This window comes from Cherax quadricarinatus, unplaced genomic scaffold (genome assembly GCF_038502225.1).
Source record: "Cherax quadricarinatus isolate ZL_2023a unplaced genomic scaffold, ASM3850222v1 Contig574, whole genome shotgun sequence".
Classification (NCBI taxonomy): domain Eukaryota; kingdom Metazoa; phylum Arthropoda; class Malacostraca; order Decapoda; family Parastacidae; genus Cherax; species Cherax quadricarinatus.
In genome coordinates this window covers 52,436-77,647 of record NW_027195600.1, presented here as the reverse complement: position 1 = coordinate 77,647, position 25,212 = coordinate 52,436, and the positions used below count along the sequence as shown (strand labels likewise).

At 43.4% G+C, this 25,212-nt stretch overlaps 1 protein-coding gene across 1 annotated transcript in view; it reads left to right on the top strand.

The window, feature by feature from the left end:
* The window catches only part of LOC128704577 (uncharacterized), a 64,384-nt gene that overhangs the window by 4,211 nt on the left and 34,961 nt on the right, over nucleotides 1–25,212 (top strand). The gene's annotated exons all lie outside the window — the stretch shown is intronic.

The window sequence follows — 25,212 nt, the reverse complement described above, 5'->3', positions numbered from 1 at the left end:
CTTGGTTTAATAGAGTGAAGTTTGTTATGTAGAAGATCAGACCAGCGTTGTTGCCAACGGTTGCGAAGGTGGGTAGAAATCACAGGAAAATAGTCTGTGAATGGAACACCTCTATATGAAACTGGGAGGTCATGTACTGCTGACTGTGCAGCAGTGTCTGCCTGTTTATTGCCCTGTATGTCAACATGACTGGGGACTTAACATAAAAACAATATCTTTGTGCTTGCTAGAGATACAGTGAAACCAAATTAGATACGAAGAACTAGGGGATGAGGTGAATCAAATTTTTGTATAGCCTGCAAAGCACTAAGGGAATCTGAAACTACCACAGATGGTGACACAGTCATAGATGCAGTACGGAAAAGTGCTACGAAAACTGCATACAATTCAGCTGTAAAAATGCTAGCTGAATCTAATAAATGCCTTTGTACAATGCTGTCTGGGAACACTGCTGAAAATCCAACACCGTCAGAAGACTTGGAACCATCAGTGTACACTGCAATGGCATGAGAATGAAACTGGAAGTGATTAAGAAAAAGCGAGAAGCAACTGTAGGTATTTGGGCTTTTGTGTATGGCAGTGGAGAAGAACAAGACATGAACCATCAAAATTTATCAAGGGGGAAGGGAAAAGTTAGATGCTACATGAACATAGAAAGGTGGCAACAAAGAGAAGACAAGAGCGAATGTATTTGGAAGGATTGAGAAGGTCACGAGAGCAAACAAAATAGTGGGGACAATGTACATCATGGAGATCAGTCAAGGATGGAATATTCACCTCTGCATATAGAGGCTCTCAACAGTTGAAGAGTGAAAAGTACTGAGGCATAAGCATTATCCCTGGTGATGGATGGGGTCAAGGCTAGAGAAAGTTGCAGGAGAGGCTGCTGATTATATCTGATCGCCATAATCTAGCTTCTATAAAATTAGGGCAGAATGCAGTCGAAGGAGAGTTCTACGATTAGCCCCCATGAAAGATGAGCGAGGATTTTATGGAGGTTCAGCAGGCTATGACAAGTTGCCTTTAAGGAGGTAAAGTGAGGTTTCCAGGATAACCAACGGTCAAACAGAAGACCGAGAAACCTGACTGTATCACGTTCTGGGATACACTAACCATACAGGTACTATGGATTATCAGGGATGATAGAATGTCTGATAAAAGTAATTTGGTGTGCTATAGTACTAGAAAATTTAAACCCATGAGCAGTGGCCCAATTGGAAACACGGTTGTCTGCCTGCTGGAGAGAAACTGCAATGAAGTGGCAGTCAGTGCCTGCACAAGCCAAAACAAAGTCATCAACATAGTGTGATGACCAAATCATAGATGGAAGAATAGATGCCAGATCAGTGTGTTGCTCAGGACACATACCTGGGGGACACCTTCAGCTCTGAACAAAGTCTAGGGAAAGCATATTATTAACCTGAACACAGAAATGTTTCTCAGATAAAAAGTTTTTAAGGAAAAATCGTAGATTGCCTCGGAGTCCCAAGGAGTGAGCTTGGGCAAAGATGTTATATCTCTAAGTTGTGTCATGTGCCTTCTCAAGATCATAAAAGATGGCAATGACCGAGTGGTTATTGGCAACGGCATTATGTACATATGTATCTCAATGGAGTTATGGGTCAATAGAAGAACAGCCCTTACGAAAGTCATACTGACTAATGGAGAGACTATTGTGTGTCTCTAAATACCATTCCAAATGTCTATTTACCAGACATTTCAACACCTTGCAAACTGCACTGGTAAGAGCAATGGGATGATAGTGGGAGGCATCAAGTCCCGAAGTACCTGGTTTTCGAGAAGAAGGTACAATGGCAGATTTCCACTGCTGAGACAGAACTCCTCATGACCAAATAAGATTAAAGAGACATAAGGAACTGCAAGGGCTGATGGATGTAAATGCTGGAGCATACAGACATGAATGCCATCTGACCCAGCTGCCGATGATCGGCAAGCAGAGTGTTGTCTCTAATTCTAGAAGCGTAAAAGGAACATTGTAAGACTCTTCTCTGCTAGAAGAAAAGTCTAAGAGATCAAACTCTCTGGCAGATTTGGAGGAAAGAAACGAGGGGCAGAGATAGAGCCCCTTGGAGACACGGACAAGATGATGACCAAGTTCAGTGGCAACGTCAAGTGGGCTAGCTATAGCGACACTGGCAACATGAAGGATGGAAGCTGGGTTGGGAGTGTATTTGCCACTCAGTTTCCATACTTTTTTCCAGACTGCACTTATTGAGGAAGCCGAAGTGACGGTACAAACATAATCCTGCCAACAAGAGCATTTACTTTCATGGATGACACAGCAGGTGGCTGCTCCTGTCTGCTTAAAATCAAGGAGGTGCTCTGTGGTCCTACTGTGCCTCATGCAGCACATTTCAAAAATACCACACAAGCACAGGCAAGAGACCACCAAGGCATGCACCTCTGAGATGCCTGCCCGAGTTTTGGGGTATAGACTGTGAAGCTGCAATTAAAACTGAGGTCGAAAAGAGGTGTAACAGCTCATCAATGAAGGACAAAAAAGGATCTTCACTAAAAGCAGTTTGACGGTAGTAAAGGTTCCAATTTGCTCAGCCAAATTGTAAGGAGGTGGTGAGTACGAATAAGAAATAAGGATGATTGGAAAATAATCACTGTCATGCAAGTCCAGGAGGATAGACCAGGTAAAGTCTAGTGCAGTTGAGGAACAGCAAACCGAGAGATAGATGCAAGAGAGAGATTGAGTGCAAGGATCAAAATGTGTGGGAGGAACCATATTTAAAACATGGAGTGGGAGAGAAGTGAGAAAAGCCTCCAACTGAGTGCTGCGAGAGTCACACTGAACTGAGACCCCCCAGAGCAAATGCTTAGCATTAAAATTGCCAAGTAACAGAATGGGTGGCGGTAAGGAAGAAATCACAAATGCAACATTTAGGATAGATAATGCCTGAGAAAGTGAGAGGAAAAACAGACTGTATACCACTTATTCAAGTGGATGCGGGCTGCATTGTAATGCAGTGAAGTATGAACAAAGAGCTGATGGCATGGTATACTGGTGAATATAAGAAGTGCACTTTCATTAGAGGTTCCATCGGAAAAAGGATCCAATGAATATAATAAAACATAGCCCGAGATGGGATGGATAACAGTAGAGCATAATTTAGGTTCTTGTAAACAAAAAAAAAAAACAAAAAACAAAAAAGAAAACAAAGAAAACTGGAAGAGCAACACCTGAAGCTCACCCCAGTTACCTCTGGGCCCTCGGATATTACACTGTAAATAAGCCATGACTTGCAAAGAGAACCATACAAGAAATTGGAAGGTTGAGGTATCTACAGACTAGAAAGGTTAGAAAAGTCCACATGTGGAAGCAGCAGAAAATGAACAAGCAGCAAAGAGTTGAAACACTGTGAAGAAAGGAGTTGTGCAGATGGAGAAGAGTAAAGTTTAGTCTCTGCAATGTAGTTGGAGATAGCTTCAATTGTTTCAGAGGACAAGGATGTTGTATGTGGGGCGATAGTGGAGATAGGAGGAGGAGGGTGAGTACAGTTTGGGGTGACGACAGAATTTACCAATGTGGGGGGAGATGAAAGGTTAGAGGTAACTTGAAAAGAAGCTTGGGAAGGGACAGAAAAGAAAGGTATTGTACAACGGAATATTGCGACCAACATGGCACAGGAGTGCCTTGCTGATACTATGATCAGAAAGTTATTCTGAGGAAGATGTCGGTTGTAGAGGAAAAAACTTCTTCTGTTGTGTATTATGATGTGTAGTATGTAAAAGAAGTGGTTGCTATGTTGGTCTTTACTGAGTAGAATGAGAGTCAGTCGAAATAGTGTCATTGGAAGAAAGTCGGGGTCGTTTAGTTACTGGACCAGAGGTGGTTCGTTCTGAGGTTGGCAGACTATCCAAAAACCGTTGGAAGCATAGTCAAAGATGTACGGAGGTCATAGGTATCAAAGGAGTCAGGCTGAGCTTCTGTATCTGGAGCGTGAGACAAAAGCCACCCACAGAAGATACAAAGAAAGTAGAAAGGCCCGTAGAATGGTCTGGTAACAAGGCAGGGTCGTCACAAGGTGCTGCTACAGGAAGGGGCCCATGAGGAGGAGGTACATGGACTTGGGTCTCCTTAAGTCTGTCTTTTCTTTTATTTAAAAAAAAAAAAGAAAGTTAGAAAAAGGAAAAAAAGTGAGGGAGGAGCATGGAGGGGCAGTTCCCATTGGTAAAGGACCATAAATCTCCCATTCCATGCCCAAGAGAACAACCTCAGAGCAGCTGGTAGTGCAGATGCAGCATGCAACATATGCCATACCCTACCATTCAAGCCAGTAAACCAGCAATCTGGGTTAGCTACCTCACATCTACTAAGCCACCTGGGTGGACAAAATGGAGGGCAGTTGGAAACCTGCCACAAAGCATACTTCCTTCTTCCACTGCCTTATGGAATTCAACAGGCAACCTCCAGATATACACCTGTCACCTGAAAGACACCCCAAGTCTCCCCCCATCCCCGGTAAACCACTGGAAATCTTTGTTATCCTCTTCCAATTTCTCAGTCTTCTACCCAGGTGATTTTCATGTAAATTTTATATTGTTCGCAATGATAATACAAAGTTGCAATTATCAATGTGCACTATGAGGATGGTAAATAGTAGAGGCACCAGGACCCAGCCTCCTGGTACTGTGCTTTTTACTTTGTTTATTACTAGTACTTCCTCTGTGCGTCATATTAGAAAATTGACTATCAGTTTGTCTAATTTTCCCACAATCTGTTGGTCTTATTATATGTACAATCACTGTGGTCGAAGTTGTGGAACACCTTAGAGACTCTAAGTTCACGTTTACCATCTTTGCATTATGGCATTGTTCAACAGCCTCTGCTGTTTTGTCATAATGATCCAGTATGATGTGACCACTCAGAGTATGATGTGACCACTCAGAGTATGATGTGACCACTCAGAGTATGTGACCACTCAGAGTATGATGTGACCACTCAGAGTATGTGACCACTCAGAGTATGATGTGACCACTCAGAGTATGATGTGACAACTCCCTCAGAGTATTATGTGACCACACTCTCAAAGAATGATGTGACCACTCAGAGTATGAAGTGACCACTCTCTCAGAGTATGATGTGACCACTCAAAGTATGACGTGACCACTCTCTCAGAGTATGATGTGACCACTCAGAGTTTGATGTGACCACTCATAGTGTGATGTGACCACTCTCTCAGAGTATGATGTGACCACTCAGAGTTTGATGTGACCACTCTCTGAGTATGATGTGACCACTCTCTCAGAGTATGATGTGATCACTCACTCAGAGTATGATGTGACCACTCAGAGTTTGATGTGACCACTCTCTCAGAGTATGATGTGACCACTCTCTCAGAGTATGATGTGACCACACTCAGAGTATGATGTGATCACTCACTCAGAGTATGATGTGACCACTCTGAGTATAATTTGACCACACTCTCAGAGAATGATGAGACCACTCAGAGTATGATGTGACCACATTCTCAAAGCATGATGTGACCACTCAGAGTATGATGTGACCACTATCTCGGAGTATGATGTGACCACTCTCTCAGAGTATGATGTGACCACTCTCTCAGAGTATGATGTGACCACTCAGAGTATGATGTGACCACTCTCTCAGAGTATGATGTGACCACTCTCTGAGTATGATGTGACCACTATCTCAGAGTATGATGTGACCACTCTCTCAGAATATGATGAGACCACCCTCTCAGAGTATGATGTGACCACTCAGAGTATGATGTGACCACTTCCTCAGAGTATGATGTGACCACATCCTCAGAGAATGATGTGACCACTCAGAGTATGATGTGACCACTCTCTGAGCATGATGTGACCACACTCTCAGAGTATGATGTGATCACTCAGAGTATGATGTGACCACTCTCTCAGAGTATGTGACCAATCTCTCAGCGTATGATGTGACCAATCTTTCAGAGTATGATGTGATCACTCAGAGTATGATGTGACCACTCTCTCAGAGTATGATGTGACCACTCAGAATGTGATGTGGCCACTCAAAGTATGATGTGACCACTCATAGTATGATGTGACCACTCAGAGTATAATGTGACCTTTCTCTCAGAGTATGATGTGACCAGTCTCTCAGAGTATGATGCGACCACTCTCTCAGAGTATCATGTGACCACTCTCAGAGTTTGATGTGACCACTCTCTCGGAGTATGATGTGACCCCTCAGAGTATGATGTGACCACTCAGAGTATGATGTGACCATTCTCTCGGAGTATGATGTGACCACTCAGAGTATGATGTGACCACTTAGAGTATGAAGTGACCACTCAAAGAATGATGTGACCAGTCTCTCACAGTATGATGTGACCACTCTCTCTGTGCATGATGTGACCACTCAGAGTATGATGTGACCACTCAAAGTATGTGACCACTCAGAATATGATGTGACCACTCAGAATATGATGTGACCACTCTCTCAGAATAAGATGTGACCATTCTCTCTGAGTATGGTGTGACTACTCTCTCAGAGTACGATGTGACAACTCAGAGTATGATGTGACCTCTCAGAGTATGTGACCACTCAGAGAATGACGTGACAACTCAGAATATGATGTGACCACTCAGAATATGATGTGACCACTCTCTCAGAGTATGATGTGACCACTCAGAGTATGATGTGACCACTCAGAGTATGATGTGACCACTCAGAATATGATGTGACCACTCTCTCAGAGTATGATGTGACCACTCAGAGAATGTGACAACTAAGAGTATGATGTGACCACTCAGAACATGATGTGACCACTCTCTCAGAGTATGATGTGACCACTCTCTCTGAGTATGATGTGACCACTCAGAGTATGATGTGACCGCTTGGAGTATGATGTGACCACTCAGAGTATGATGTGACCACTCAGAGTATGATGTGACCACTCTCTCGGAGTATGATGTGACCACACTCTCTGAGAATGTCGTGACCTCTCTCTCAGAGTATGATGTGACAACTCAGAGTATGATGTGACCACTTGGAGCATGATGTGACCACTCAGAATGTGATGTGACCACTCAGAGTATGATGTGACCACTCAGAGTATGATGTGACCACTCAGAGTATAATGTGACCTCTCAGAGTATGATGTGACCACTCTCTCAGAGTATGATGTGACCACTCTCTCAGAGTATGATGTAACCACTCTCTCACAATATGATGTGATCACTCTCAGAGAATGATGTGACCACTCTCTCAGAGTTTGATGTGACCACCCTCTCGGAGTATGATGTGACCCCTCAGAGTATGATGTGACCACTCAGAGTATGATGTGACCACTCTCTCAGAGTATGATGTAACCACTCTTTATGAGTATGATGTGATCACTCTAAGAGAATGATGTGACCACTCTCTCAGAGTCTAATGTGGCCACTCTCTCAGAGAATCATGTGACAACTCTCTCAGAGTATGATGTGACCAATCTCTCTGAGTATGATGTGACCCCTCAGGGTATGATGTGACCACTCAGAGTATGATGTGACCACTCAGAGTATGATGTCACCACTCAGAATAGGATGTGACCACTTAGAGTATGACGTGACCACTCAGCGAATGATGTGACCACTCTCTCAGAGTATGATGTGACCACTCTCTCAGTGTATGATGTGACCACTCAGAGTATGATGTGACCACTCAGAATATGTGACCACTCAGATTATGATGTGACCGCTTGGAGTAAGATGTGACCACTCGGAGTATGATGTGACCACTCAGAGTCTGATGTGGCCACTCTCTCAGAGTATGATGTGACCACTCTTTCGGAGTATGATGTGACCCCTCAGAGTATGATGTGACCACTCAGAGTATGATGTGACCACTCTTTCAGAGTATGATGTGACCACTCAGAGTATGATGAGACCACTCAGAGCATGACGTGACCACTCAGAGTATGATGTGACCACTCAGAATATGATGTGACCACTCAGAGTATGATGTGACCACTCAGAGCATGACGTGACCACTGAGAGTATGATGTGACCACTCAGAATATGATGTGACCACTCAGAGTATGATGTGACCACTCTCTCTGAGTATGATGTGACCGCTTGGAGTATGATGTGGCCACTCAGAGTATGATGTGAGCACTATCGGAGTATGATATGACCACTCTCTCTGAGTATGACGTGACCTCTCTCAGAGTATGATGTGACCACTCAGAATATGATGCGACCACTGAGAGTATGATGTGACCTCTCTCCCAGAGTATGATGTGACCACTCAGAGTATGATGTGACCACTCTCTCTGAGTATGATGTGACCACTATCTCAGAATATGATGTGACCACCCTCTCAGAGTATGATGTGACCACACTCTCAGAGTATGATGTGATCACTCAGAGTATGATGTGACCACTCTCTCAGAGTATGATGTGACCAATCTCAGCGTATGATGAGACCACACTCAGATTATGATGTGACCACTCAGAGTATGATGTGACCACTCTCTAAGAGCATGATGTGACCACTTGGAGCATGATGAGACACTCAGAGTATGATGTGACCACTCAGAGTATGTGACCACTCAGAGTATGATGTGACCACTCAGAGTATAATGTGACCTCTCTCTCAGAGTATGATGTGACCACTCTCTCAGAGTATGATGTGACCACTCTCTGAGAGTATGATGTAACCACTCTCTATGAGTATGATGTGATCACTCTCAGAGAATGATGTGACCACTCTCTCAGAGTCTGATGTGGCCACTCTCTCAGAGTATCATGTGACCACTCTCTCAGAAAATGATGTGACCACTCTCTCGGAGTATGATGTGACCCCTCAGAGTATGATGTGACCACTCGGAATGTGATGTGACCACTCTCTCAGAGTATGATGTGACAAATCAGAGTATGATGTGACCACTCTCTCAGTGTATGATGTGACCACTCAGAGCATGATGTGACCACTCAGAGAATGTGACTACTCAGAATATGTGACAACTTAGAGTATGATATGACCACTCAGGATATGATGTGACCACTCTCTCAGAATAAGATGTGACAATTCTCTCTGAGTATGATGTGACTACTCTCTCAGAGTCCGATGTGACCACTCAGAGTATGATGTGACATCCCAGAGTATGTTACCACTCAGAGTATGATGTGACCACTCAGAATATGATGTGACCACTCTCTCAGAGTGTGATGTGACCACTCTGAGTATGATGTGATTACTCTCTCAGAGTATGATGTGACCACTCACAGTATGATGTGATCACTTGGACTATGATGTGACCACTCAGAATATGATGTGACGACTCTCTCAGAGAATGATGTGATCACTCTCAGAGTATGATGTGACCACTCAGAGCATGATGTGAACACTCATAGTATGTGGCCACTCAGAGTATGATGTGACCACTCAGAATATGATGTGACCACTCTCTGAGTATGATGTGACTACTCAGAGTTTGATGTGACCACTCAGAGCAAGATGTGACCACTCAGAATATGATGTGACTCTCTCAGAGTATGATGTGACCGCTCTCTCTGAGTATGTGACCACTCAGAGTATGATGTGACCGCTTGGAGTAAGATGTGACCACTCGGAGTATGATGTGACCACTCAGTGTCTGATGTGGCCACTCTCTCAGAGTATGATGTGACTACTCTCTCGGAGTATGATGTGACCTTTCAGAGTATGATGTGACCACTCAGAGTATGATGTGACCACTCTCTCAGAGTATGATGTGACCACTCTCTCAGTGTATGATGTGACCACTCAGAGTATGATGTGACCACTCAGAGTATGTGACCACTCAGAATATGATGTGACCACTCAAAGTATGATGTGACCACTCAGAATATGATGTGACCACTCTCTCAGAATAAGATGTAACCATTCTCTGTCTATGATGTGACTACTCTCTCAAAGCACTATTTGACCACTCTGAGTATGATATGACCTCTCAGATTATGTGACCACTCTGAGTATGATGTGACCACTGAGAATATGATGTGACCACTCTCTCAGAGTGTGATGTGATCACCCTCTCTGAGTATGATGTGACCACTCTCTCAGAGTGTGATGTGACCACTCTCTCTGAGTATGATGTGACCACTCTCTCAGAGAATGATGTGACCACTCAGAGTATGATGTGATCACTTGGAGTATGATGTGACCATTCAGAGTATGATGTGACCACTCAGAGTATGATGTGACCACTCAGAGTATGATGTGACTACTGTCTCAGAGAATGATGGGATCACTCTCTCTGAGTAAGATATGACCACTCTCTCAGTGTATTATGTGACGACTCTCTCCGAGTACGATATGACCACTCTCTCAGAATATGATGTGACCTCTCAGAGAATGATGTGACCACTCAGAATATGATGTGACTACTCTCTCAGAGTATGATGTGACCACTCAGAGTATGATGTGACCACTCAGAGTATGTGACTACTCAGAGAATGATGTGACCACTCAGAATATGATGTGACCTCTCAGAGTATGATGTGACCACTCTCTCTGAGTATGATGTGACCACTGAGTATGATGTGATTGCTTGGAGTATGATGTGACTACTCAGAGTATGATGTGACCACTCAGAGTATGATGTGACTACTCAGAGTATGATGTGACCACTCTCTCGGAGTATGATGTGACCACTCTCTCACAGTATGACGTGACTTCTCTCTCAGAATATGATGTGGCCACTCAGAGTATGATGTGACCACTCTCTCAGAGTATGATGTGACCACTCAGAGTATGATGTGACCACTCTCAGAGAATGGTGTGACCACTCAGAGTATGATGTGACCACTTGGAGTGTGATGTGACCACTCAGAGTATGATATGAACGTAACATAAGAACATAAGAAAGGAGGAACGCTGCAGGAGGCCTGCTGGCCCATACTAGGCAGGTCCTTTACAATTCATCCCACTAACAAAACATTTGCCCAACCCAATTTTCAATGCCACCCAAGAAATAAGCTCTGATGTGAAAGTCCCACTCAAATCCAACCCCTCCCACTCATGTACTTTTCCAACCTAGATTTGAAACTACCCAAAGTCCCAGCCTCAATAACCCAACTAGGTAGACTGTTCCACTCATCAACTACCCTATTTCCAAACCAATACTTTCCTATGTCCTTTCTAAATCTAAACTTATCTAATTTAAATCCATTACTGCGGGTTCTCTCTTGGAGAGACATCCTCAAGACCTTATTAATATCCCCTTTATTAATACCTATCTTCCACTTATACACTTCGATCAGGTCTCCCCTCATTCTTCGTCTAACAAGTGAATGTAACTTAAGAGTCTTCAATCTTTCTTCATAAGGAAGATTTCTAATGCTATGTATTAATTTAGTCATCCTACGCTGAATGTTTTCTAACGAATTTATGTCCATTTTGTAATACGGAGACCAGAACTGAGCTGCATAATCTAGGTGAGGCCTTACTAATGATGTATAAAGCTGCAGTATGACCTCTGGACTTCTGTTGCTTACACTTCTTGATATAAATCCCAGTAATCTATTTGCCTTATTACGTACGCTTAGGCATTGCTGTCTTGGTTTAAGGTTGCTGCTCACCATAACCCCCAAGTCCTTTTCGCAATCTGTATGGCTAAGTTCTACATCATTTAACTTATAAGTACTAGGGTTATGGGCACTCCCAAGCTTCAGAACCTTGCATTTATCTACATTGAACTGCATCTGCCACTTTTCTGACCAAGAATAGAGTTTGTTTAAATCCTCCTGAAGTTCCATAACATCTACGTTTGAATCAATTATCCTACCTATCTTTGTGTCATCGGCAAATTTGCTCATATCACTAGTAATTCCCTCATCAAGATCATTGATATATATTATAAACAACAACGGGCCCAAGACTGATCCCTGTGGAACGCCACTTGTTACAGATCCCCACTCGGATTTAACCCCATTTATGGACACTCTCTGCTTCCTGTCAGTGAGCCATGACTCGATCCACGAGAGCACTTTTTCCCCAATGCCATGAGCTGCCACTTTCTTTAACAGTCTATGGTGCGGAACTCTATCAAAAGCCTTACTAAAATCTAAGTAAATAATATCAAATTCTTTATTGTGGTCAACAGCCTCAAAAGCTTTACTGAAGAAAGTTAATAAATTAGTTAGACAAGACCGGCCTCTTGTGAATCCATGCTGAGTATCATTAATCAAGCTATGCTTATCGAGATGGCTTCTTATAATCTCAGCTATAATTGACTCTAGTAATTTGCCTACAATTGAGGTCAGGCTTATTGGGCGGTAATTTGACGGTAACGACTTGTCCCCTGTTTTAAAAATAGGAATTACATTAGCCATCTTCCACATATCAGACACTACACCTGTTTGAAGAGATAAATTAAAAATATTAGTTAATGGTTCACAGAGTTTCATTTTGCATTCCTTAAGAACCCTTGAAAAAACCTCATCAGGACCCGGCGACTTATTTTGCTTCAGTCTGTCTATCTGCTTCACAACCATCTCACTAGTGACTGTGATGTTACATAATTTATCTTCTTCTAGCCCACTGTAAAAATTAATTACTGGAATATTGTTAGTGTCTTCCTGTGTAAAAACTGAGAGAAAATAATTATTTAAAATCAAGCACATTTCATTCTCTTTGTCAGTAAGGTGCCCATAGTTATTTTTAAGGGGACCTATCTTATCTCTAACTTTTGTTCTATAGACCTGGAAAAAACTTTTTGGGTTAGTTTTAGAATCCCTAGCAACTTTAATTTCATAGTCCCTTTTAGCTTTTCTTATCCCCTTTTTAATGTCCCTCTTAATGTCAATATACTGATTCATAAGATGACCCTCACCTCTTTTGATACGCCTATAAATTCCTTTCTTATGCCCTAGTAGATATTTGAGCTTATTATTCATCCATTTTGGGTCATTTCTATTTGATCTAATTTCTTTATATGGGATAAACGCTCTTTGAGCAGCATGTATAGTGTTCAGAAAACTGTCATATTGATAGCTCTCTTCGTTACCCCAGTCAACAGATGATAAGTGTTCTCTAAGCCCATCGTAATCTGCTAAGCGAAAATCTGGGACTGTTACTGAGTTATCGCTACTATCATACTTCCATTCAATGCTAAATGTAATTGATTTGTGGTCGCTAGCACCCAGTTCCTCTGAAATTTCTAAATTATTAACAAGGGATTCATTGTTTGCCAGAACTAAGTCAAGCAGGTTATTACCCCTTGTAGGTTCTGTCACAAACTGCTTCAAAAAACAATCCTGAAATACTTCTAAGAAGTCGTATGATTCTAAATTCCCAGTCAAGAAATTCCAATCAACATGACTAAAGTTAAAGTCTCCTAGAATTACTACATTATCGTGCCTTGTGGCCTTAACAATTTCCTCCCATAGTAGTTTCCCTTGGTCCCTATCTAAGTTTGGGGGACGGTATATCACTCCTAAAATCAGTTTTTCATGCCCCTCTGAAAATTCTATCCAAACAGACTCTGTATGTGTTACTTCAGACTTAATACCCGTTTTTATGCAACAGTTCAAGCGATCTCGGACATACAATGCCAACCCACCCCCCTTCCCAATACTTCTATGTTCTTGGAACAATTTAAAACCCTGAATATGACATTCTGCAGGCATGTCCCGACTTTTTGAATTAAACCACGTCTCAGTTAAGGCAAATACATCAATGTTACCTGCACTAGCAACTATTCTCAACTCGTCCATCTTATTCCTAGCACTACGGCAATTAGCATAATAAACATTGAAAGACTCTCCTTTCTCTTTACCCTTCCTGCTCATTTCTATTTTTCTACTAAACCTATTACTGTCCTTATCACCAAAGGTCCCTGGCTTTTCAATATCTACCTCGTTCTTATTATTACTAGTTCCCCTAGAACTCGTAATATTACTACACTGGGACTTCACTGTTTTCCTGCCAAAACCCATACCACTAACTACTCCTAGTTTAAAGTCCTAACTGCTCCCTCCACTGCAGTTGCCAGTGCTCCCACCCCACACCTAGATAAGTGAACCCCATCCCTGGCATACATGTCATTTCTGCCATAGAAGAGGTCCCAGTTGTCAATGAATGTTACCGCATTTTCCTTACAGTATTTGTCCAGCCAGCAATTGACACCAATTGCCCTGGACAACCATTCATTTCCAACTCCCCTCCTTGGCAAAATACCACATATGAGAGGGTTCCCACCCTTCCTCCTAATTATTTCTATTGCTGACCTATACCTGCTAATCAGGTCTTCACTCCTACGTCTGCCAACATCGTTGCCTCCAGCACTGAGACAGATAATAGGATTACTCCCATTACCTCTCATGATGTCATCCAGACGGCTAACAATATCCTCCATCCCAGCCCCAGGAAAGCAAACTCTCTGTCTCCTACTCCTGTCCTTCAAGCAGAACGCCCTATCCATATACCTAACTTGGCTATCCCCAACAACAACAATATTCGTACCTTCCTTGGTGTCGTTCGTCGTGACGTTCCCAGTAGTCGACTCACATTCGTCGGGTAGCACTGAGAATGTATTAGATGTTTCCACAACAGTTTCCACGGCAGTCTCTTTCTTCTTCATCGTTTCTACCTTTCCATTCGTCTTCTTGATCGTCAACTTCTTTCCCTGCTGTCCAGCCACTGACCAGTTTCCCTTCTTGACCTGAGGACTCAAAACAGGAGGACTACTACGAATCTTTTTGTTTTCCTCGGTCAGTCGCCGAATCTTCAACTTCGCCATCCTCAGTTCTTCCTTAAGCTGTTGGTAAAGTTGCTCGATGGAGAACATCTTGCTTCAATTCTAGAGAGCGCGCAAACAGGTCTTCACAGAGCCAAGTACAAGTCAACACTGCCCAAAAGCCAACTCAACCAGGAGCTACTGTGCAGCACGTCCGCACGGCCCAACAGCGATGCGAACAATATGACCTTTCAGAGTATGATGTTAGCCCACTTTCAGAGAATGATGTGACCACTCAGAGTATGATGCGACCACTCTCTCAGAGTATGATGGGACCTTTCTCTCAGAGCATGATGTGACCACTCTCAGCATATGATGTGACCATTCTCTCAGAGAATGATGTGACAACTCAGAGCATGAAGTGAACACACTCTCAGATTATGATGTGACCACTCAGAGTGCAAGGTGACCACTCTCTCAGAGTATGTGACCACTCAGAGTATGATGTGACCACTTGGAGTATGATGCGTCCACTCGGAGTATGATGTGACCACACAGAGTTTGATGTGACCACTCAGAGTATGATGTGACTACTCAGTGTACAATGTGACCTCTCAGAGTATGATGTGACCACTCTCTCAGAGCATGATGTGACCACTCTCTTAGAGTATGGTGTAACCACTCTATCAGAGTATGATGTGACCACTCTCTCAAAGAATGATGTGACCATTCTCTTAGAGTCTGATGTGGCCACTCAGAGTATGATGTGACCACTCTCTCAGAGTATGATGTGACCACTCTCTCAGAGTATGATGTGACCACTCTCTCAGAGTATGATGTGACCACTCTCCCAGAGTATGATGTGACCACTCTCTCAGAGTATGATGTGACCACTCAGAGTATGATATGACCACTTGGATTATGATGTGACCACTCAGAGTATGATGTGACCACTCAGAGTATGATGTGACCACTCTCGCAGAGTATGATGTGACCACTCTCCCTGTGTATGATGTGACCACTCTCCCTGTGTATGATGTGACCACTCAGAGTATGTGACTACTCAGAACATGATGTGACCACTCAGAATATGATGCGACCTCTCTCCCTGAATATGATGTGACCACTCTCTCTGAATATGATGTGACCTCTCTCTCAAAATATGATGTGACCACTCTCTCAGAGGATGATGTGACCACTCTCTCAGTGTATGATGTGACCACTCAGAGTATGTGGCCACTCAGAATATAATGTGACCACTCAGAGTATGATGTGACCACTTCGAATATGATGTGACCACTCTCTCAGAATAAGATGTGACCATTCTCTCTGAGTATGGTGTGACTACTGTCTCAGAGTAAGATGTGACCACTCATAGTATGATGTGACCTCTCAGAGTATGTGACCACTCAGAGTATGATGTGACCACTCAGAATATGATGTGACCACTCTCTGAGTATGATGTGACCACTCAGAGTATGATGGGACCAGTCAGAGTATGTGACCACTCAGAGTATGATGTGACCACTCAGAATATGATGTGACCACTCTCTCAGAGTATGATGTGACCACTCAGAGTATGATGTGACCTCTCAGAGTATGATGTGACCAGAGTATAATATGACCACTCAGAGTATAATATGACCACTCGGAATGTGATGTGACGAATCTCTCAGAGAATGATGTGACCACTCTCTCCGAGTATGATGTGACCACTCAGAGTATTATGTGACGACTCTTTCTGAGTGTGATGTGATCACTCTCTCAGAGTAAGATGTGACCACTCATAGTATGTGGCCGCTCAGAGTATGATGTGACCACTCATAGTATGTGGCCGCTCAGAGTATGATGTGACCACTCATAGTATGTGGCCGCTCAGAGTATGATGTGACCACTCAGAATATGATGTGACCACTCTCTCAGAGTATGATGTGACCACTCAGAGTGTGATGTGACCACTCATAGTATGTGGCCGCTCAGAGTATGATGTGACCACTCTGAGTATGATGTGACCACTCACGTATGATGTGACCGCTTGGAGTATGATGCGACCACTCAGAGTATGATGTGACCACTCAGAGTCTGATGTGGCCACTCTCTCAGAGTATGATGCGACCACTCTCTCGGAGTATGATGTGACCCCTCAGAGCATGATGTGACCACTCAGAGTATGATGTGACCACTCAGAGTATGATGGGACCAGAGTATGTGACCACTCAGAGTATGATGTGACCACTCAGAGTATGTGATCACTTGGAGTATGATGTGACCACTCTGAGTATGATGTGACCAGTCAGAGTATAATATGACCACTCAGAGTATAATATGACCACTCGGAATGTGATGTGACCTCTCTGAGTATGATGTGACCAGTCAGAGTATAATATGACCACTCAGAGTATAATATGACCACTCGAAATGTGATGTGACGACTCTCAGAGAATGATGTGACCACTCTCTCCGAGTATGATGTGACCACTCAGAGTATGATGTGACCACTCATAGTAGGTGGCCGCTCAGAGTATGATGTGACCACTCAGAATATGATGTGACCACTCTCTCAGAGTATGATGTGACCACTCAGAGTGTGATGTGACCACTCAAAGTATGTGACCACTCAGAGTATGATGTGACCACTCAGAATATGATGTGACTCAGCGTATGATGTGACCATTCTCTCTGAGTATGATGTGACCACTCACGTATGATGTGACCGCTTGGAGTATGATGCGACCACTCAGAGTATGATGTGACCACTCAGAGTCTGATGTGGCCAGTCTCAAAGTATGATGCGACCACTCTCTCGGAGTATGATGTGACCCCTCAGAGCATGATGTGACCACTCAGAGTATGATTCTGACCACTCTCTCAGAGTATGATGTGACCACTCAGAGTATGATGTGTCCACTCTCTCAGAGTATTATGTGACCACTCTCTCAGTGTATGATGTGACCACTCAGAGTATGATGTGACCACTCTCTCAGAATAAGATGTAACCATTCTCTCTGACTATGATGTGACTACTCTCTCAAAGCACGTTGTGACAACTCTGAGCATGATGTGACCTCTCAGAGTATGTGACCACTCAGAATATGATGTGACCACTCAAAGTATGATGTGACCACTGAGAATATGATGTGACCACTCTCTCAGAGTGTGATGTGACCACCCTCTCTGAGTATGATGTGACCACTCTGAGTATGATGTGACCACTCAGAGTATGATGTAATTACTTGGAGTATGATGTGACCAGTCAGAGTATGATGTGACTACTCTCTCAGAGAATGATGGGATCACTCTCTCTGAGCAAGATATGACCACTCTCTCAGTGTATTATGTGACGACTCTCTCCGAGTACGATGTGACCACTCTCTCAGAATATGATGTGACCTCTCAGAGTATGATGTGACCACTCTGAATATGATGTGACCACTCTCTCAGAGCATGATGTGACCACTCAGAGAATGATGTGACCACTCAGAGTATATGACCACTCAGAGTATGATGTGACCACTCAGAATATGATGTGACCTCTCTCTCAGAGTATGATGTGATCACTCTCTCTGAGTATGATGTGACCACTCAGAGTATGATATGATTGCTTGGAGTATGATGTGGACACTCAGAGTATGATGCGACCACTCTCAGAGAATGGTGTGACCACTCAGAGTATGATGTGACCACTCTCTCAGAGTATGATGTGACCACTCTCTCAGAGTATGATGTGACCACTCTCTCAGAGTATAATGTGACCACTCTCTCAGAGTATGATGTGACCACTCAGAGTATGATGTTACCACTCTCAGAGAATGGTGTGACCACTCAGAGTATGATGTGACCACTTGGAGTGTGATGTGACCACTCAGAGGATGTGACCTTTCAGAGTGTGATGTTAGCCCACTTTCAGAGAATGATGTGACCACTCAGAGTATGATGTAACCACTCTCTCAGCGTATGATGTGACCAATCTCTCAGAGTATGTGACCACTCAGAGTATGATGTGACCACTTGGAGTATGATGCGACCACTCAGAATATGATGTGACCTCTCAGAGTTTGATGTGACCTCTCAGAGCATGATGTGACTACTCTCTTAGAGTATGGTGTAACCACTCTATCAGAGTATGATGTGACCACTCTCTCAGAGAATGATGTGTCCACTCTCTTAGAGTATGGTGTAACCAATGTATCAGAGTATGATGTGACCACTCTCTCAGAGAATGATGTGACCATTCTTTTAGAGTCTGATGTGGCCACTCAGAGTATGATGTGACCACCCTCTCAGAGTATGATGTGACCACTTTCTCAGTGTATGATGTGACTACTCAGTGTATGATGTGACCACTCTGATCAGAGTATGATGTGACCACTCAGAGTATGATATGACCACTTGGAGTATGATGTGACCACTCAGAGTATGATGTGACCAGTCAGAGTATGATGTGACCAGTCTCTTAGAGTATGATGTGACCACTCAGAATATGATGTGACCTCTCTCCCAGAATATGATGTGACCACTCTCTCTGAATATGATGTGACCTCTCTCTCAGAATATGATGTGACCACTCTCTCAGAGTATGATGTGACCACTCAGTGTATGATGTGACCACTCAGAGTATGATGTGACCAGAATTTGTGACCACTCAGAATATAATGTGACCACTCTCTCAGAATAAGATGTGACCATTCTCTCTGAATATAGTGTGACTACTGTCTCAGAGTATGATGTGACCACTCAGAGTATGCGACCACTCAGAGTATGTGACCACTCAGAGCATGATGTGACCACTCTGAGTATGTGACCTCTCAGTGTATGATGTGACCACTCAGAGTATGATGTGACCTCTCTCTCAGGGTATGATGTGACCACTCTCTCAGAGTGTGATGTTACCACTCAGAGTATGATGTGACCACTCAGAGTAAGATGTGACCACTCAGAGTATGATGTGACCACTATCTCAGAGTGTGATGTAACCACTCTCTCAGAATTTGATGAGACCACCCTCTCAGAGTATGATGTGACCACTCCCTCAGAGTATCATGTGACCACTCAGAGTATGGTGTGACCACTCAGAGTATAATATGACCACTCAGAATATGATGTGACGACTCTCTCAGAGAATGATGTGACCACTGTCTCTGAGTATGATGTGACCACTCAGAGTATTATGTGACGACTCTCTCTGAGTATTACAACCCAGGATTCCAAATGGCCTGTTATCCCGGGTGTAATGGGAGCAAAATAAACACAGCAGAAAAAGTTTAGACTTATATTATCCTTCACCAATTTAGAACAGCAATATGTACACTATGTACAGTGATAAGTATAGTGCACTCCACGGTAAGCAAGGCAGAAATAGAAGCCACAAGATAGCAGACCGTGCTTCAACCAGCTGTAGAATGGGAATGACAAGGGCAGACAGGAGAGCTGTACCCACATAACCTCTGCAATTGCCAAAACCATCTTCTTATTGGCTAGAACCTGGTCACTAGTTGAACGACGGGGCCCCATCATCAACTCTTAGCAACCTGGTTCGCTCTTTGGGGGAGATAGCCTGTAAATGAGGGTGTGTACATGCGCCGAATAAAGGTTACGTACTCTTTGCATACCAAACCCCCACCCCGAGAAGGCTCAGGATTAGCTCTGTAGGGGGAGAGTTTAATTGGTTTAGAGTTTCCCACATCTACATCATGATAACCTAACGTACATTTTTTCGGCACATCCGAAAAAATATTAGGATATGACTGTAGAAGCTCCGTTAAATTTGTTGCTTGCGTTTCAGATAATCCCTCCATTAAAGGGCTAGGATCCTTGAGGAGGACAGAATTTGAAAGTTTAATATTAATTTCAGAGATAGAGTGCAAAGAGTCAGAGTCGTGCTCAGAGGTAGAGGACAGAGTCATTACTGGGACTTTATCTGGTGTATGGGAATACTTTAATTGATTAATGTGGTAAGGTTTAGTTTTTGAGGTCTTATCAATGGGAGCTACCACATAATTTACATCAGATAATCTACTTACAATCTGCATAGGTCCCGTAAATCTAGCTTTCAAGGTGTGGCCAGGTATAGGTTCCTGCACCAACACCTTGTCTCCTGGATGGAAGGAGCGGAATTGTGCACTTCTGTCATACCTCTGTTTCATCTTACTTTGAGCTGTCTTTAGGTTAGCCTTGGCTAACTGACGTGCCACCTGCATCCTTGAAGACGGGTTGTAGAGTGTTGAGCTAACGTCTTCTCCCATCCATCCTTCTTTGAGCACCCGAAGAGGACCTCGTACATTGTGCCCAAAGATCAGCTCAAACGGACTATACCCTGTAGACTCTTGCACCGTCTCTCGTACTGAGAACAGCAACAAAGGTAGTGATTCATCCCAGTCTGTAGGAAAGTGCATGCAAAAAGTTCTCATCATTGTTTTTAATGTCTGATGGAATCTTTCCAAGGCGCCTTGGGACTGAGGATGATAGGCAGTGGATAAGTTGTGGATTATCCCTAACCTAGTTAATACTTCCCTAAATGCTTTGGCAGTGAAGTTAGTACCTTGATCACTTTGAATAGTTTTAGGAATGCCAAAACAAGAAATGAATTTGTTAAAGCTTTGAGAATAGCTTTAGTATTAATACTACGCATGGGAATTGCTTCAGGGTATCTGGTTACTTTATCCATAATCGTAAATAAATATTGATTTCCAGACTTTGACCTAGGTAGTGGACCTACACAATCTATAATTAAATCTGCAAAAGGTTCTCCATCAGCAGGTATAGGTTGGAGAGGTGCAGGTTTAATGGAATGTCCAGGTTTCCCTACTTGCTGACATTCTCGGCAACACCTAATATGATTCTTCACATCTTTCTTTAATTTTGGCCAATAAAATTCTTTTGTGATTCTATACAAGGTTTTTGTAATTCCTAAGTGACCTCCTAATGACGTATTATGAGCTATATTTAATATTTGAGGTCTAAACTTGGTTGGAACCACTAACCTGTCATACAATTGCCGGCCCTCTATCTCCTTACCAGTCTCAGTGCAGATCAAATAATCTTTTTTAACTTCATACTTGACCGGATGACCCAAAGAGGATTTACCCATGGCTGCCTCAAAAGCGAATTTTAAAGAAGGGTCCTTTCGTTGTTCCTCCCGGAAGGACAGTCCCTCGGGCATGGAAACAGAGACATCTGGCAATCCTGCAACCTGGGAATAGGAAGGCTTGATCGGGGTCTGTTCACTTGATTTACGAGGCTCCGGCCGGTGTGCCTCATAAAACAACGTGGCTATTCCGAGATCGGAGTCGTCCAAGGATAGGTCAACATTCCCTCCAGACAACCCTTGGGATGTTGCCCGAGTTATGGCCAACACCGGAGAAGAATTAATCATTATAGGTTCAGGACACGAACTAACACTAGTAATGTTATTACCCAGTAATAACATGGCATCTTTCATGGGAAATCCTTTTGAGACACCTACAGTCAAGTACCCAGTGTAATATTTGCACTGTACATAAATTTTATGCAAAGGAACAGAATATATAGCTCCTCCAAATGCTTCCAATAAAACAGAGGAATTCAAGGAAGTATTCTCTGAAAGGGGTAATATTCCTTCTCTTACAAGTGAGCAATATGCTCCAGTATCTCTAAAGGTCTTTACTTCAATTGTTTCTGAGTTTTCCTGAAGGGAAATAAGACTCTTGCAATAATAAGGGGCCATGCCTTTTTCTACTTCTCTAGGGGACATGTTACTAGGGATATTAGAGATTTTCCCAATGGGTTGGGGTTTATGGGGGGCAGTTGGGACGGATGTGACCTACTTTGTTGCAGAGGAAGCAGACGACAGGCTTGCCCTTTACTCCCTGCTGACGTTGCAAATGGTGTCGTTCTGGCTGGTGTCTCTCTGGATACTGTTGTCGAGATGCACCATGAGTAGTTTGCCTCTCCGCAGGTGGACCATATGTTGAGAAGCGTGGCTCACCAGGTGGCTTAGTTGGCTGACGTAGACGTTCTCCCTCCGGCTGGCACTTCATTCTCCAAGGTTGACGATCTCTGCTCATGCCAGGCTGTTGAAAAGAGAGACGGGACTGCTCGGACAAGGAGCGGTTAGTTTCGAAGGTATCAGCCAACCTGGCTGCCTCCAATGCAGTGGTTAAGTCACGATCCTGCAGAAAGACTCGAACCTCTGGTCCCACAGACTCCAGCAGGTTATCAATCAGAATAAGCTGCACCAGCTCCTCAAAGGTAGAGACACCACTTGCTTTATACCAGCTGGTAAAAGCTTTGGTTTGCTGTCTCACAAAGTCCACTAGGGATTGACCAAGCTGTCGTCTGCCCAGCTTAAAACTTTTTTTATATTTGGCTGGGATACACGTATATGCTCCCAACACTGTGGTCTTCACTACTTGATAATCAGAAAATTCAGCGTCATTTAATACTGACGTGAATTCCTGTGCCTTACCCAATAATGCTGTATGAACCAACGATGCCCAATGCTGTTCCGGCCACCTAAAGGCTCGAGCCTGATTATCGAAGCTTTCGAAAAATTGCTCTGGTTCGGCCTCATTGAAGCGGGGAACAAGCTGTACTGCTTTTTGTAAACTAAAATCATTTACAGAATGCGAAAACTGCCTCCTTTCTCTTTCCCTATCAAATTCTTCCCTTGCGAATGCTCTCTGTTCCCTAGTTTGCTCAAGATTGATTTTTGCCAGCTCAAGTGCCAACGACGCTGATTCACCCTGAGACAACCCAGCTGCACTATACTGACCATTTTGCTCCGTAGGTGTATCATCTTCCTCGTGCGAGAACATAGGAGTTTTTGCCCTAGCTCCCGTAGAGGGAGGAGTCTGATGTGCCATCTCTTCTTCTATAAGTTTGTCAGCAATCAGTGAACGCAGTTGCGCAGCTGTGAGAGTGCGTTTGTATTTAATGCCAATGGAACGAGCAATTTGCCAACAACGCTGTAGGGACAATTTAGGTAGGTTATGCAAAGTATATGCCGACACCAGACGTCTGACTCGTCTAGGTGGCATAAGTTATTCGCTATGCACAGTACGATTGCAGAATACCCCAACGTAACACGTTAATTTGCAGAACACGCTTAGCTATGCACAGTACGATTGCAGAATACGCATACAAGCAAAGCCGACTGCAAAATTCCCCACACCAAACAGGCTAGTAACAACTGACATGCAAAATTTGTAAAGCAATGCCAGACAGCTACACTGTTCTAGAAGATTGACCGTAGCGAAGCGAGCACACCGAACAAGCTAGTAGCGAGCTGTTGAACGATCACACAATAGCAAGGCTGACCATAACAAAGCAACTGACACGCAAAATTTGTAAAGCAATGCCAGACAGCAAGCTGCACAATGTTCCTGCTACGAGCTTCACCCTAAGCTCAACTGTTTCTCAAAGTCCAGCTCCAGCTCTCGGACAGGCTACCCATATTAGAACCCAGGATTCCAAATGGCCTGTTATCCCGGGTGTAATGGGAGCAAAATAAACACAGCAGAAAAAGTTTAGACTTATATTATCCCTCACCAATTTAGAACAGCAATATGTACACTATGTACAGTGATAAGTATAGTGCACTCCACAGTAAGCAAGGCAGAAATAGAAGCCACAAGATAGCAGACCGTGCTTCAACCAGCTCTAGAATGGGAATGACAAGGGCAGACAGGAGAGCGGTACCCACATAACCTCTGCGATTACCAAAACCATCTTCTTATTGGCTAGAACTTGGTCACTAGTTGAACGACGGGGCCCCATCATCAACTCTTAGCAACCTGGTTCGCTGGTTGGGGGAGATAGCCTGTAAATGAGGGTGTGTACATGCGCCGAATAAAGGTTACGTACTCTTTGCATGCCACACTGAGTATGATGTGATCACTCAGAATATGATGTGACCACTCTCTCAGAGTATGATGTGACCACTCAGAGTGTGATGTGACCACTCAGAGTGTGATGTGACCACTCAGAGTATGTGACCACTCAGAGTATGATGTGACCACTCAGAATATGATGTGACTCTCTCAGAGTTTGATGTGACCACTCTCTCTGAGTATGATGTGACCACTCAGAGTATGATGTGACCGCTTGGAGTATGATGTTGTTGCAACCCCTGAATGGGTTGCAATGATTATTATGTATATATATAATTATTACCTTTTCATTTAATTTTATATTGCTTATATTTGCGATAATAGCTAAATCATAAATGTATTGCTTTATATTGTTATTTGGCATAGCTTCCTTTGTTAGGTAGGATGTAACATATTATGTGCTCAGTTCAAGTCTTGATTGTCTAACTACTGTAATTATCGCTCTTTGCTCATTAGATTGCCGGCTTCTTGCTGGGCGACTGCTGTCCATGGAGCTATCACGTGATCGAGGGGGGGGTGTCCTCACATCACCTGAAGTATTCAGTCTGGTCTAGACTCTCTTGGTGGTCGGACAGATTGTCTGTCTCATTATTCTTGTTAGTTCTGTAGAACTCTGTTCACAGAACATTGTATAGACTTAGTGATTTTCGACGTTGTACTGAGGTTGTGTG